We start from the raw sequence: 13620 nt of genomic DNA, 5'->3' as shown, positions 1-13620 counted from the left end.
GCCTCCCAACCTTCCCTGGGGACACCCATAGCACACCCAAATCCCTTTGGATTTCTTAAAACAAGTGAGAAATGAGATACCTATGTCCGGCCTTACCCCCGCCTCTTGCAATCCCACTAGACTTATTCTCCTGAAGAGAGAGCAGTTCTCCTTGGCTACAAGAATTAGCCTCTCTCCCCGCTTCGCCCTACTCTCCCACTCCGACTAACAGGGGTTCTACAACCTATCTCTCTTACTGAGGATAAAACAAGGGAACCACATGAGTATAAGATTCAAACACGCGTTCATACTAGCAAGAAATCTTTTTAATAAAAGAAAGGAACCACCACAGTAAGAATTATCTCTGTAACTTCAAGAATGTAAATATTACAGGGTCCTATAGTTTACAGACACAGAGGAAAAACCCGTTCCTCCAGTACCAATACAAAATCAACCATATTCCCAGCAACTACACATATAAACCCAGTTAACCAAGCAAGATCTCCTACAATTGCAATTAGAGTAATACAAACAAAAGGCCTAAAATTGCCATTTTCACTACTATTTAACAAGAATCTTAGAGAGCCTACCCTAGCCTCAATGTCTGGAATCCCTCTCATATCCCCTCCACTCGATCATCGAGAAAAGACACACACAACAGAAACAAAGGACCCACAACCCAAAACTTCCCTCACACTTAGCAGGGTATCGATAGAGTATCGTTGTCCTCCTGATTGATCTCTGGTCAGGGTGTTTAGCATTCCCTGTTTGTTCCAACCTCCTTTCCAGGTGAATAGAGACAATGTTAACCGTTCAACAGTTTGGCTACCAAGACTTTTTTAAGATACTTTGGATACCATATTATGACACAGTGCTGAGTTTTGTGGAAGAGATGGGCTGGCCAGGTGAAATACTCATAGTTACAAGACCAGTTGTGTCTCTGCGTGGGCAATTGATGGCTCTTAGGGTCACATGGCCTTTGCCTTTTTTTTCATCTTGCTTTGTTGGATTCTTATCCACATAGTGTCAGGACTAACATTTAGATGACCAGACCATCCAATGGGCCTCGCATCTACACTCATTTTCTTGATTCATTGATGAAGACTCATAGTGTTTGATTGATTTATGGAATTTTTACTGGCCTGCTGCGCAGCCTGACTGCATCTCCCTTTTTTTCCCAACTGGAGTTGGGATGGCCAGTGGAGTAGTTACCTATATTGACATATTTGTCAAAATTCAATAGGTTTGAAGAAAACTTAACTGATTTCAGTACATACTGTTGTACTTATGAAGATCTCCTGCAAACAATCATTGTTCCATCCAGGTAAGAGACAGCCAGCAAACAGAGCTGTAACAGGGGAGTTTCAGAGGGAGTTTGTTTGGAAGCAGGTTTTGTATTGTTTGTGGATTGTATTGTGTAGTTTGTGTGTGTGTGGAGGCTGCTAGGGGCCATGTGCTGGAAAGCGGCTGAGCCCTGATTAGGGGGCGGGCTTACCAGCTTAGGGGTCCTATCCTAGTAGCGTCAGCCGTCAGGCAGCAGCACGACAGCTGCCGCGGCACAGCAGCCAGCAAACAGCCGCTGTAAACAGGGGAAGTTTTCAGAGAAAGTTGACAGGGGGAGGTTGCAGGCGGAGACTAAGACAGAAGAAGCAGGCTTAGTTAAGGGTAGTGGGTGGTGCTCTGGCGCGTTTGGTGCCTGTTGGGGTTTGGTTGTGTTTGTGTGGTCTCAGACTACAGGCACTAGGTGGGAAGGTAGACTGATACAGAGGCAGCAGTGAAAGACACAATGAGATGACTGGATGTGGAAGCTGCGGCATGTACCTGATCCTGGGAGGAGGTACTGAAAAGGCATTTCATCTGCATGAAGTGCCGCCTGACAGCGCTGATGGCCAGAAAAGATCCGAGGACTGGAGATGCAGGTGGAAATCTGGTTGCATTTAGAAGTGGGTTTTGAGCAGATGATGGACCAGACATGAGGGGCTGAAGGGAATAAGCTCAGACATGCAGTTGGGAAGGCAGGACCACAGAATTCTGAGGAGAAGACGCTTGGGTGGGAAAGTGGACGGTGGAAGCATGTGACTAAGAGAACCAGGCAGAAGGAAACAGACGGGCCAGTGAGGAGAAATAGAGCTCAGAACAGGTTTGCAAGAGTGGAAAATGAAGAAGGGGCACCGCAGGTGGTCACTGCAGAAGAAGGGCCAAGGAAAAGAGAAGAGCCATTAGTCCGCCGAAGGAGGGGAGGGAGTCAATGGAGGCAACCCAATATCGTCGCTGGGAGGATTGCCAAGGGTAATAGGAATCGAGAGACTTGCAGCTAGTGGGTGCAGGGGATAAGAAGAGACTCACACTGTCCACCGGAAGGCAAGGGCAGGTCTAGCGGTGATCTGGAGACTCCTTACTGGAGAAGAAAATAGACAGGCCTGTACTAGAGCTGATGGGAGATACAGAAGAGTGTGCTGTCTGCCGGGGGGTAAGATACAAGATGTGGCCGCTGAGGCGAAAGGATCTAGCTGGAGCGGGAAAGAATCCGTTGATTGTCCTTGCATGTGGGACAAATCGATAGCGGCTAAGATTACTCACTGGAATGTATCAGGGAGACTATGCAGATTGGGGAACGCTTGAAGCAAATCGAGGCTCAGGTGATCTTCAGTAAGATTCCTGCCGGTTCCCATAGAGAAGGGCGACAGGTGTGACAAGATTATGGCCGATCAAAGATGGTCAGGCAGTGGCTTAATAGGCTTTGGGATGTATGGTCATTTGGAATTGCATTACGGACAGAAGATGTTCTTCGGATGACTCACCTGAAGTAAGGAGGGCAAATAGACTTCTAGGATGGAGGATCGCCCAACTGATTAAGAGACACTTTTAACCTAGATGGGGAGATGGTTTGGGAGATGTCCAGAGATCTCCACGCCGGAATTTAACCTGACGGGAAGTAAACAAACGTAAGAGGGGATTAGCCGTGGACAGAAGAAATAGACATATGAGGAAGGGTAGTGTAGATACCAGTCTACAGGTGATGTTGGTGGTAGAATGTCGTGTGCCTAACCGGGTAAAGAACGTCAGTGAAGCCAAACGCCAAAAATTAAAATGTTCTGGTTCACTATGCGAGGAGCCTAGGTAACAAATGGAGGAATGGAGCTTCTGGTGCTGGAAGTGAAAACCGGATATTTATAAGGATAACAGAAACATGGTGGAATAGTATCATGACTGGAGTACAGGTATGAAGAGTATGTGCTGTTTAGGACAGCACCAATAAAGGCAAAGGTGGTGGAGTGCTTGTACGTCAGATGAGGTTAACTGTAAGAATGAGAAGTGAGGAATGGACAAGACAGAGTCTGTCTGGCAAATTCTACACTGGGAAGAAGCTACAGAGCCCTGAGATAGTGCTTGGGGTGTGCTACAGACCACCGGGATCTGATTTGGATATGATAAAGCCTCTTTAATTGTTTTAAAATGAAGTAACACTAATGGGAATGTGTGATCATTGGCAGACTTTAACTTCCAGATATGATGAAGGACAGTGCTATAGCATAAATAGGGCTAGATTTTATTTCGGATGTGATAGCAGATGGATTTCTTCATGAAAGTAGTTGAAGAAGCAACAAGAGGGGATGCAATTTTAGATTGGTTTTTGGTGAGCAGTGAGGACTCATAGAAGAAATGGTTGTAGAGACAACCTTGGTTCGAGTGATTCATGAGCTAATTCAGTTTCAAAACTAGATGGAAGGCTACAAATAGATCTGGGAACTAGGGTTTTGACTTTTCAAGGGCTAACTTTTAAAAGAATTAGGAAATGTTAGGGAAGTGGATTGGACTGAAACTTGTGGATTCTAAACACGGAGAGGCCTGGAATTCCTTTTAAGTCTCAGCTGCAGAACTACAGAAAGCCTGCATCCCAAGAAAGGGAACATAGGCGAGTTGTAGACCAGCTGGATGAGCAAGCATTTTCAAAGAGTGATTAAGATAAGCAGAAGCTACAAGGAGTGGAAGAAAGGTGGATTGCAGGGAAGTACCTTAGTGGGGGAGGTCCAAAAAAAACCATGGTTAAGGGATAAAGTTTTTTGGGGAAAGGAAGGCTAAAAGCCATGTAGAGTTGGACCTTGCCAAAGGGAATTAAAAAACAATAGTAAAGGTTATAAGTCATATAAATAGAAGAAAAAAAGAAGAGAAGGTGACCGTAAAACACGGGATGGAATGGAGGTTTAAGGATAACCTAGGCATGGCCATATCTACAATAAGTACTTTGACTCAGCCTTAATAAGGCATATGAGGAGTTTAGGGATGATGGAAGATGACAAAGGAATGAGGATATGGGTGGAATATTACCACCCTCTGAGTAGAAGCACCTTGAACAGCTTAATGGGAAAAATTGGACGGGCCCAGACAATCTTCATCCAGAATATAAAGGAAACTGGTGCATGAAATTGCGACCATAGTAAGAATTTTTAAAATAATCGTAAACTAGGGTGTACGTATGACTGGAGAATTGCTAACGTTGTTCCTATCTTCAAGAAAAAGGGAGAAAAAAGTGATCCGAGTAATTATTAGGCTGTTAGTTTGACATCTGTAGTATGTAAGGTTTGGAAAATTTGAAGAGCAAGTAGTTAGGACATTGAAGGTCAATGTAATTGGGAAAATTACAAACATGGTTTTACTAAAGGTAAGATCATTGCCAAACCAACCTGATCTCCTTTCTTCCAGAAGGTGAAGATTATTTAGACAAAGGAAATGGCAGTAGATTCTAATTTTACCTTGATTTCAGTAAGGCATTTGACCGGTTCCACACGGGCAATTATAGTTAACTGGAAAAGGATGGGATCAATTGAAAATTGTAAGGGATAAGGAACTGATTAAAGGGGAGACTCCAACGGTCATACTGCGGGTGAACTGTCGGGCTGGAAGGAGGTTAAACTAGTGGAGTTCCTCAAGGATCGGTTTTGGGAAGCCAATCTTATTAACCTTTTTATTACTGAAACTTGGCACAAAGAGCGAGAATGTGCTTATACAGTTTTGGGCGGATGACACAAAGCCTGGGGGTATTGCTACAGAGTAGGACTGAGTATCATACGAGGATCTTGGATGCCTTGTAATGAGCATAGTAATAGATGAAATTTAATAGTGAAAGTGCAAGGTCATGCAGTTAGGGAGTTCAATAATAAGAATTTTTAGATATACATTGGGACATCAGTTGGAAAGAGACAGAGGAGGAGAAGGATTGGAGCATTCGGTTGATCAGGATGACTATGAGTCGCATGCGATTGGCCGTTAAAGCAAATGCGTTTAGGATGTCAGTCAGGCGAGGTCATTTCCAGCAAAGATTAGGAGGTGTTAGTACCGGTATAAGGCACTGGTGAGCCCTCATTTCTGGAATATTGTGTGATTCTGGTCTCCCCCTGTTAAGAAGGATGAATTCAAACTGGAAAGGTATCAGAGACGGGCTACTAGGATGATCCCGAGAATGGAATCCTGGCCTATGAAAGGAGAACTCATAAGAGTTGGCTTCGTTTAGCCTAGCAAAGAAGGCTGGCGGGGTTTGCATATGCTTGCTCTTTATAAATATATCAGGGATTACATTAGGGAGGAGAGGAATTCATTTAAGCTTAGTACCATGTAGGCACAAGAACAATGGTACAAACTGAATTTGGAAGTTTAGACTTTGAAAAGACGAAGGTTTCTAACCATTAAGGAGTGAAGTTCTGGAACAGCCTCCAAGGGGAGTATGGGGGCTAAAGACATAATCGGCTTTAATAGATACAGCTTGATAAGTTTATGGAAGGGTACTATTGTATAGGATGTTTAATTTGGGCAATGATCTTTGATTATCGAGCAGATAAGTCTGCCCAGTGGTCTGTGATGGGAATGTTGGATGGGATGGGATCTGAGTTTCTGCAGAGAATTCTTTCCTGAGTGCTGGCTGGTGTCTTGCCCACATGCTCCAGGGTTAGCCTGATCGCCATATTTGGGGTTGGGAAGGAATTTTCTCCAGGGCAGATGGCAGGGGCCCCTGGAGGTTTTTCACCTTCCTCCTGCAGCATGGGCAGGTCACTTGCTGGTGGATCTCTGCGCTTTGAGGTCTTCAAACCATCAATCGAAGATTCAATAACTCGGACATAGGGTTAGGGGTTTTGTTATGAAGTGAATGGGTAGCGGTTCTGTGGCCTGCTTTGTGCAGGAGGGTCAGACTAGATAATCATCTTGGTCCCTTCTGACCTATGAGTCTATGAGTCTATAATCTTTTTGTCAGTGCACTCAGGTTCAAATGTTTATTGGCTGATGCAAGTTTGGTGCTGTCGTTCACAGGTTAATTTTGCTAAGTGTGTTGTTTGGCAGCTTTTTTGGAATTGGTGGACTTCAAACACTTCTAAACAGAATTGAATGCATATGACTGTTTTAAAGTGGGGCACCTGTCACACGAATATCGACCCCTAGAAGGATAGCCAGTAACTATGTTGTTTAAAAATGTTTCCCAGGGGGCTGGGCAGGGATTCTGGACCTCCTACCAAAGTATGAGGCTGCTTTTTAGGAGGAAGCAGAGAGAGGTTCCCTGGGGAAGGGTAAAAGGGGAAGTGTGAGTTTGATCTTTCCTTCTGCTTTTCTACAGTGCTCACTATAGTACTTTTGATTACAAATATTTGCACTGTAAAAATGACAATAGTATTTTTCAATTCATCTCATACAAGTACTTTAGTGCAATCTCTATCATGAAAGTGCAATTTATAAAGGTAGATTTTTTTTGTTGCATAACTGCTCTCCAAAACAAAACAATGTAAAACTTTAAAGCCTACAAGTCTAGTTAGTCCTACTTCTTGTTCAGCCAATCACTAAGAGAAACACGTTTGTTTATATGTATAGGAGATAATGCTGCCCGCTTCTTATTTACATCACCTGAAAGTGAGAACAGGCATTCGCATGGCACTTTTGTAGCCGGCATTGCATGGTACAGTATTTATGGCCAAATATAATAAACATTCATATGCCTCTTCATGCTTCAACCACCATTCCAGAGGACATGCTTCCATGCTGATGATGCTTGTTTTAAAAAAATACATTAGTTAAATGTGACCGAACACCTTGAAGGAGAATTGTATGTCTCCTGCTCCATGGTTTTGCCCTCATTCTGCCATATATTTAGTGTTATGGTAGTCTCAGATGATGACCCAGCGTATATTGTTTGATTTAAGAACCCTTTCATTGCAGATTTGACAAAGCACAAAGAAGTTCCAATATCAAATTTCTAAAGATAGCTACAGCACTGACCCAAGGTTTAAGAATCTGAAGTGCCTTCCAAAATCTGAGAGGCTTGAGGTATGGAACATGGTTTCAGAAATCTTAAAAGAGAAACACTCTGATGCAGAAACTACAGAACCTGAACCACCAGAAAAGAAAATCAACTTTCTGCTGGTGGCATCTGACTCAGATTATGAAAATGAACATGTGTCAGTCCGCACTGCTTTGGATCATTGTCGAGCAGAACCCGTCATCAGTATGGACACATGTCCTCTGGAATGGTGGTTGAAGCATGAAGGGACATATGAATCTTTAGCACATCTGGTATGTAAATATCTTGAGATGCCGGCTACAACATTGCCATGAGAATGCCTGTTCTCACTTTCAGGTGACCTTGTAAACAAGAAGTGGGAAGCATTATCTCCTGCAAATATTAAAAAAAACTTGTTTGTCTGAGTGATTGTCTGACCAAGAAGTAGGACTCAGTGGACATGAAGGCCCTAAAGTTTTATATTTTAATTTTGAATGCAGGATTTTTTTGTACATTTATAAGTTCAACTTTCATGAGAGAGAGTGCACTATTGTATTTTTTATGAGATCAATTGAAAAATACTATTGTTTTTTGCAATGCAAATATTTGTAATCAAAAATATAAAGTGAGCACTGTATACTTTGTATTCTGTTGTAATTGAAATAGATATTTGAAAATGTAGAAAACATCCAAAATATTTAAATAAATGGTATTCTATTTTTTAAAAAATTATTTTCGATTAATCATGCTATTAATCACTTAACATCCCTAATATTTTTTGAAAAACAAATGTTATAAAAGTTGAAGAAAAAATGTCCATCTTTTTGCCACTGAGCACGACAAAATGACTGATGCGCCCAGGGGGTTGGATTCTTCCCCTCCTTCTCCTTTTGCCACTCTGTCACTTTTCAAATCTTCATCAACTTTGGAACAGTTAGATTGACACACAGAAAAAATGGGAGTGCACGAAAATCCTAGACAGCATTAGCGCTATTGTCCTCAGTGTCAAGGAAAAGAAAAGAGTGGGAAAAGAGACCAAAAACTGGGGGCGAAAATAGATATGTTGGCTTTATCCTAAAAAAGGAATAAAAAAGGAAAAAAGATTGAGATAAAAAAATTTCAGCCAGCTCCTTGAGACTTATTCCAGACAAGAGTTCCAGTACACTCCGGCTCCTCAGTGCCTGAAACACTTCCAGATGTCTGAACAAGCATCCCGTACCAGAACTGACTACAAAACTTTAGATGCAGACAGTATCCAGATATTAGCTTCCTCCAATCTGGCCAGTTTATTAATAGTAAAAAAGGCTTTGAAATTCCTTATAAGAACATAAGGATGGCATACTGGGTCTGACCAATGGTCCATCAGGCCCAGTTTCCTGTGTTCTAACAGTGGGCAGTGCCAGGTGCTTCAGAGGGAATAAACAGAAAAGGCCAGTTTTTGAGTGATCTATCCTCTGTCCAGTCCCAGCTTCTGGCAGTCTGGCATTTAGGAAATCCCCTGAGCATGGGGTTGCATCCCTGAGCTTTGATGGACCTATCTTCCTTGTGCATGAATGGTGCTGTATGTAGAACCAAAGGAGAGTCTGGCATTACCTGCTGTGTAATTTACATTCCTCAGTTCAACTGTTTGAACTGATCCTGCAGCCCTTACTCTGATGAGTGCAGGCTTCGGCAACAGGCCTTCACTTGGGTTTCTTTATATTGTCTCGTGTTGAGTACATTCTTTGTGGTTTAATGTAATGTCACAAAAGTTATGTTTATCAATGAAAACTGACTGCTCTTGGGTTTTAGAGAATGGACAATGTTCTTATGATTAATGGAAGTATAAAGTGTGTTTTTAAAAAATAGAATTAGTTGGATGATGGCATCAATTTTATGTGGAGAGATTTGACAAATTAAATCTTTCTGCTTCCCAAGGATATGGTTTGTTCTGATTGCTCCGAGGGGAGAAAGGCAGAACTGTACAATGGTGCTGGAAGCATTTCATCATTAAAATAAAATAAACCTATATTTTATTTTAAAGTCAGGTTAAAAGTGAAAGTAATCGAAACATAAGGGACCTGATTCTCACATACATAGTGGTATAACGGGACCTCAATTTATATTCAGTAAGGCCCCTTTATGCAACCAGAATGGGGCAAATGAGAATCAAGCCCACAATTTGATGTGGTCTGTGTTCATCAAGGACCAAATCCTGCTTCCTTTGGCCTTGTCTACCTGTCAAATACAACCCTATCAATCATATCCCTTTAACCCACTGTGATGGGGCAAGGCCAGATGGCTACAGTAAAGTACTGAGAAACAGGTATGTTAGCCCCAGGCTAAACAAATCCCTAGGACCATGGTAACCAAATGGCAGTTGCTCCAGGTTAATCAAGGCACCTGGAGCCAATTAAGACCTTTCTAGAAGGCATGATATAGTACTTTAATTAGAAAACTGCAGCCATAGGGCAGGGGCCTAATCAGGGACCTGGGTTTAAAGGGAACTCACCCCGTCAGGGCAGGGGAGAGACCAGAGGAGAAGGAGTGTGAGTGAGGAGATGGGAAGCAAGAAGCATGAGAGTTGTACTGCTGGAGGATTAGGAGACAAGCTTTATCAGCTCCCCCCCCCCCACCCCCCCGCCCCCCCCCCCCCCCCCCCCCCCCCCCTCCCCCCCCCCCCCCCCCCCCCCCCCCCCCCCCCCCCCCCCCCCCCCCTGGAGGACGATCCTGTGCGTGAGGATAAAGAAGGTGTTTGGAGGGGCCTGGAGAAGTAGCCCAGGAGTATGTGCTGTTCAGCAGCTGGTTACAGGAGTACTATAGACAGCTGCAATCCACAGGGCCCTGGGCTGGAACCTGGAGTAGAGGGCAGGCCCAGGTTCCCCCCCAAACCTCCCAACTCCTGATCAGACACAGGAGGAGCTGACCCAGACTGTGGGGAAGATCACTGAGGTGAGCAAATCTGCCAAGAAGTGCAGGACCCACCAAGGTAGAGGAGGAACTTTGTCACACCACTTACAAATGGGAGCCCTGATCCTGCAAGGAGAATCACGCAGACTGACTTTGCATTCAAATGAAGTCTCACTGAAGCAAGGGGTCTATTTGTATGGTTCTCTTTACAGAATAGGGGCCCTGGGATGCAGTACAACTCCCAGTGACTCCAGTGGGAATCTTTGGTGGGAGTTTCATCCAGTTTGCAGTATAGACAGCTGCTTCATCATCTTTCTAAGATCATCTTGCTAAGAGGACCCCCTTCACATGTGGGCTTCCCCATGGAAGCTAACTCAGAAAAGCTAATATAGCCTCAGTCAAAGGAACTATACTGCTAGGAGCTAAAGACTTGGTACGGAGGCATCTGTCCTGTGTCTATCACCACTTGTGGATCTCCAGGGCTCTTCCAGGGTGGGAAGAGTTCCCTGCAGCTGAACTTCACTGACATCTCCCAAACATACCATTGGAGCAACTGGGCTGGAGCTCTGCAAAAGGCTCCTTGGAGATACACCCTCCCAGGGTTACTCTGCCACCGAAATAGATGATTCACCCTCAGACTGACAGTTTTGTTGTAACTGGCTTCCCTGCTGTGATTCTAATCATACCATAATCAGGGCCTCACGCATGTGGGTAGCTGGAGATTTCATATGTGCAAGGGAAGCAGAGTTTGGCCCTAAATCACTTTTTTTTATAAGATGTACAGTCTGCATTTTAGATATATAGACTGCAGAGATGACTGCTATATATAGCCTTCTAGACCTGCAATAGAAATAGATATAACATGGTAACAGTGAACACCCAGAGGCCTCAGTCAGTGATCAGCCTTTGTGCTAGGCTCCCCATCCTATAACTTTTATTTGGATATTCTCATTAATATATTTAGATGAAAAATTTAAAAAATGTGAGCCCAAGGTTTGGGCCTTGATTTCGTTACACGTAATTAAATTCAGTCTAAGAACCTTCAGTGACACAATGAGTGATAAAATTCAAAATTGTATTATGAGACTAAAGCAAGCATGTATTGAAATTGAAGTATAACAAATTAACGCTATATTTATACGCCCATTGCTAAGATGAAATAACACCAGAGGTGATCAGCCCTTTGAAGGACTGGGTGTAGGGTCCTTCCTTTAAGCTGTGTATGGGGCTGTCCATAAATTGGTAGCCACCCTATTTATAACAAACTACAATTAGCTAATGAATAGTAAATCTACCTTTTTTACTGTATCTCTTCTACTACTGCTATAGTTCATCTTCTGTTATAGTGATAGATGCCTGAAGGGGTTTCATTAAACAAATTATTTTTAATTCCTTACAAATGGGCTAGTCCATTTAATACCAAAGGTGTGCAATAATTGTGTGTGAAAAGCAGGGTGTTTGAACACTAGGGCTTAAGTGTGTAAGTGTATAAGGGTGTGGTTGTAAAAAGACAGTTTGGTTTGGCACAACCTGTTGTTTCCACCAAATTAGCCCTATGGGTAGTACAAATTTGACCTTGGTCATGCCTAGGTTGACAGATGTGTCAATAGGGGCCTTTTTTGCGTTTCCTATGTAATATTAAGGGGCGAGGAGGAATGGACTTGTGCCATTTTTTTAAAAAAAAAGCTTGATTTGATTTGTTTTTTCAAAATAAAATCTGCCTATTTTTTAAATTATAAAGTCCATTCTTATCTGGCCTAGAAGACTCTGGAAGACTGCAATACTAGGAGGATTATAACATCCCAGAAAGCAAGGATGAGAGAGGTGGTTATGTCCCCAAATTCTCACTTGCTGCACTACAAGTGTTCTTATTGAAGTCAGTGGGCCACTAATAATAGTAAAATTAAGCACATGCCATGAGTGTGGGCAGGGTCTCTTAACGGAGCGAGGAGCTGTTCTGGGAAGCCAGACTGAGACGCAGGTACTTGCTGGCCTGGCTGAAGAAGTTAGGCCTGCCTAGGTTACCATAAGGGGATTGCATGGACTGTTTGTTTTTGCAGTAGGAACAAAGCATTTAAGCGGAAAAATGGGTTTAAAAACCAAAGAACATTTTTTAGCTTTAGAAGGCTGTCTTGTCACTGTATTCACCCCTGGACACAGGCTCCTGAAGGGAAGAACTGCAGGTTCCACACCCTGTCAGATCTGGTGGGTAAGCCTGGGGGATCCATAGGGGACTACAGCCCCAGGGCCTGGTATGAGTGGAGGAGCTGTGAAATTCCATTCCAGAATAGATGAGCACATGAGGTCTGACACCTGGAAGATGCATTTGGAGAGACCAGAGTGGGGCAGCGGTACAGCTAACCCTGTAACTGTGACATCCATTATGTTGTATCTCTTGGCAACTATTGTTTAAAAGGTGAACTGCAAAGGATTGCTAATAACTGGATTTGATATAATATGGTTCTCCTCTAGCCCACCTATGAGCATGGGGCCTTCCCCCAAAAAGTATTGATTGGTTTTTTGTTGTTGTTGTTTTTGACCTTTTCACCTTAGAAAATAGCAGGAATGTCAAGTCTGGTCTTCCCTTTCTCTGAAAGACTTCTGGGACATCTTGAAAGTACTCGCATCTTAACCGCAGGGGTGAGAGGAAGCTTTAATAAAGACCTCCTTTCTCCAAAGAGTACTTTAGACATCAGAGTTGAATGTTTTATGCTTGAAAATCTTCCCCCTGCACTTGTTTGAGTTTGTCTCCTGTGATGTCATTGTGTAACCAGTCACCAGTTTCCAGAACATTTTTACTTAAGTAAATAAATAAACAGATGTGTGTTAAACAAAAAAGTTTCAACTGGCTTTTCTAAGTCACAAAGAAGAAGAAAAATACTGTCACAAGCCCAACTTCAATCTTTTAACGTCTGGTGATCAGTCCATGCCTCCATTCCTATTTTTTCCCTACATAAACCTGACACTACTGCCAAGCCTTCCTCTAGCTTTGCAGATTAAAGTACCTTGTCTAAAAACACCCCAGTAAACACATCTAAAGCATTTGACCTTCGAATTAAAACGTGACGGGAACATCTTGAAAATCTTATTGAAAGCATCTGGTGGTTTGAAGCAGCTAATTAAATTCGTCAGTACATATAGGATCAGCATTTTCAGAGTTTAAAGGGTCAAAGGAGAAAGTACAATCAGAATCACTCACAGGTGATTAATGAGATTCCATAAAAATCAAGGGTTGAATGAAGCGAATAGATTTGAAGTGTAATTATAGAAGTCGCTGTTGGAAAGGACGTTTCGCTGTACGCTGTCCCGCATTACTAAAAAGTAATGTGGCCTTTAATGTATGGGTGATCCGCGCCGAAATCTGGGTGCTGAGGGCAGCTATAGGAGAACTTCAAAGCAAATGGGTGCTGTGACAAAGCTGGGCTGATACTAACAAGAGTGAAGTGAACTAAAATACCTTTCAAAGGGATCGGATTAGTTTTTGCACCATT

This window comes from Chelonoidis abingdonii, chromosome 6, assembly GCF_003597395.2.
Source record: "Chelonoidis abingdonii isolate Lonesome George chromosome 6, CheloAbing_2.0, whole genome shotgun sequence".
Lineage (NCBI taxonomy): Eukaryota > Metazoa > Chordata > Testudines > Testudinidae > Chelonoidis > Chelonoidis abingdonii.
This window is presented reverse-complemented; position numbering follows the sequence as displayed.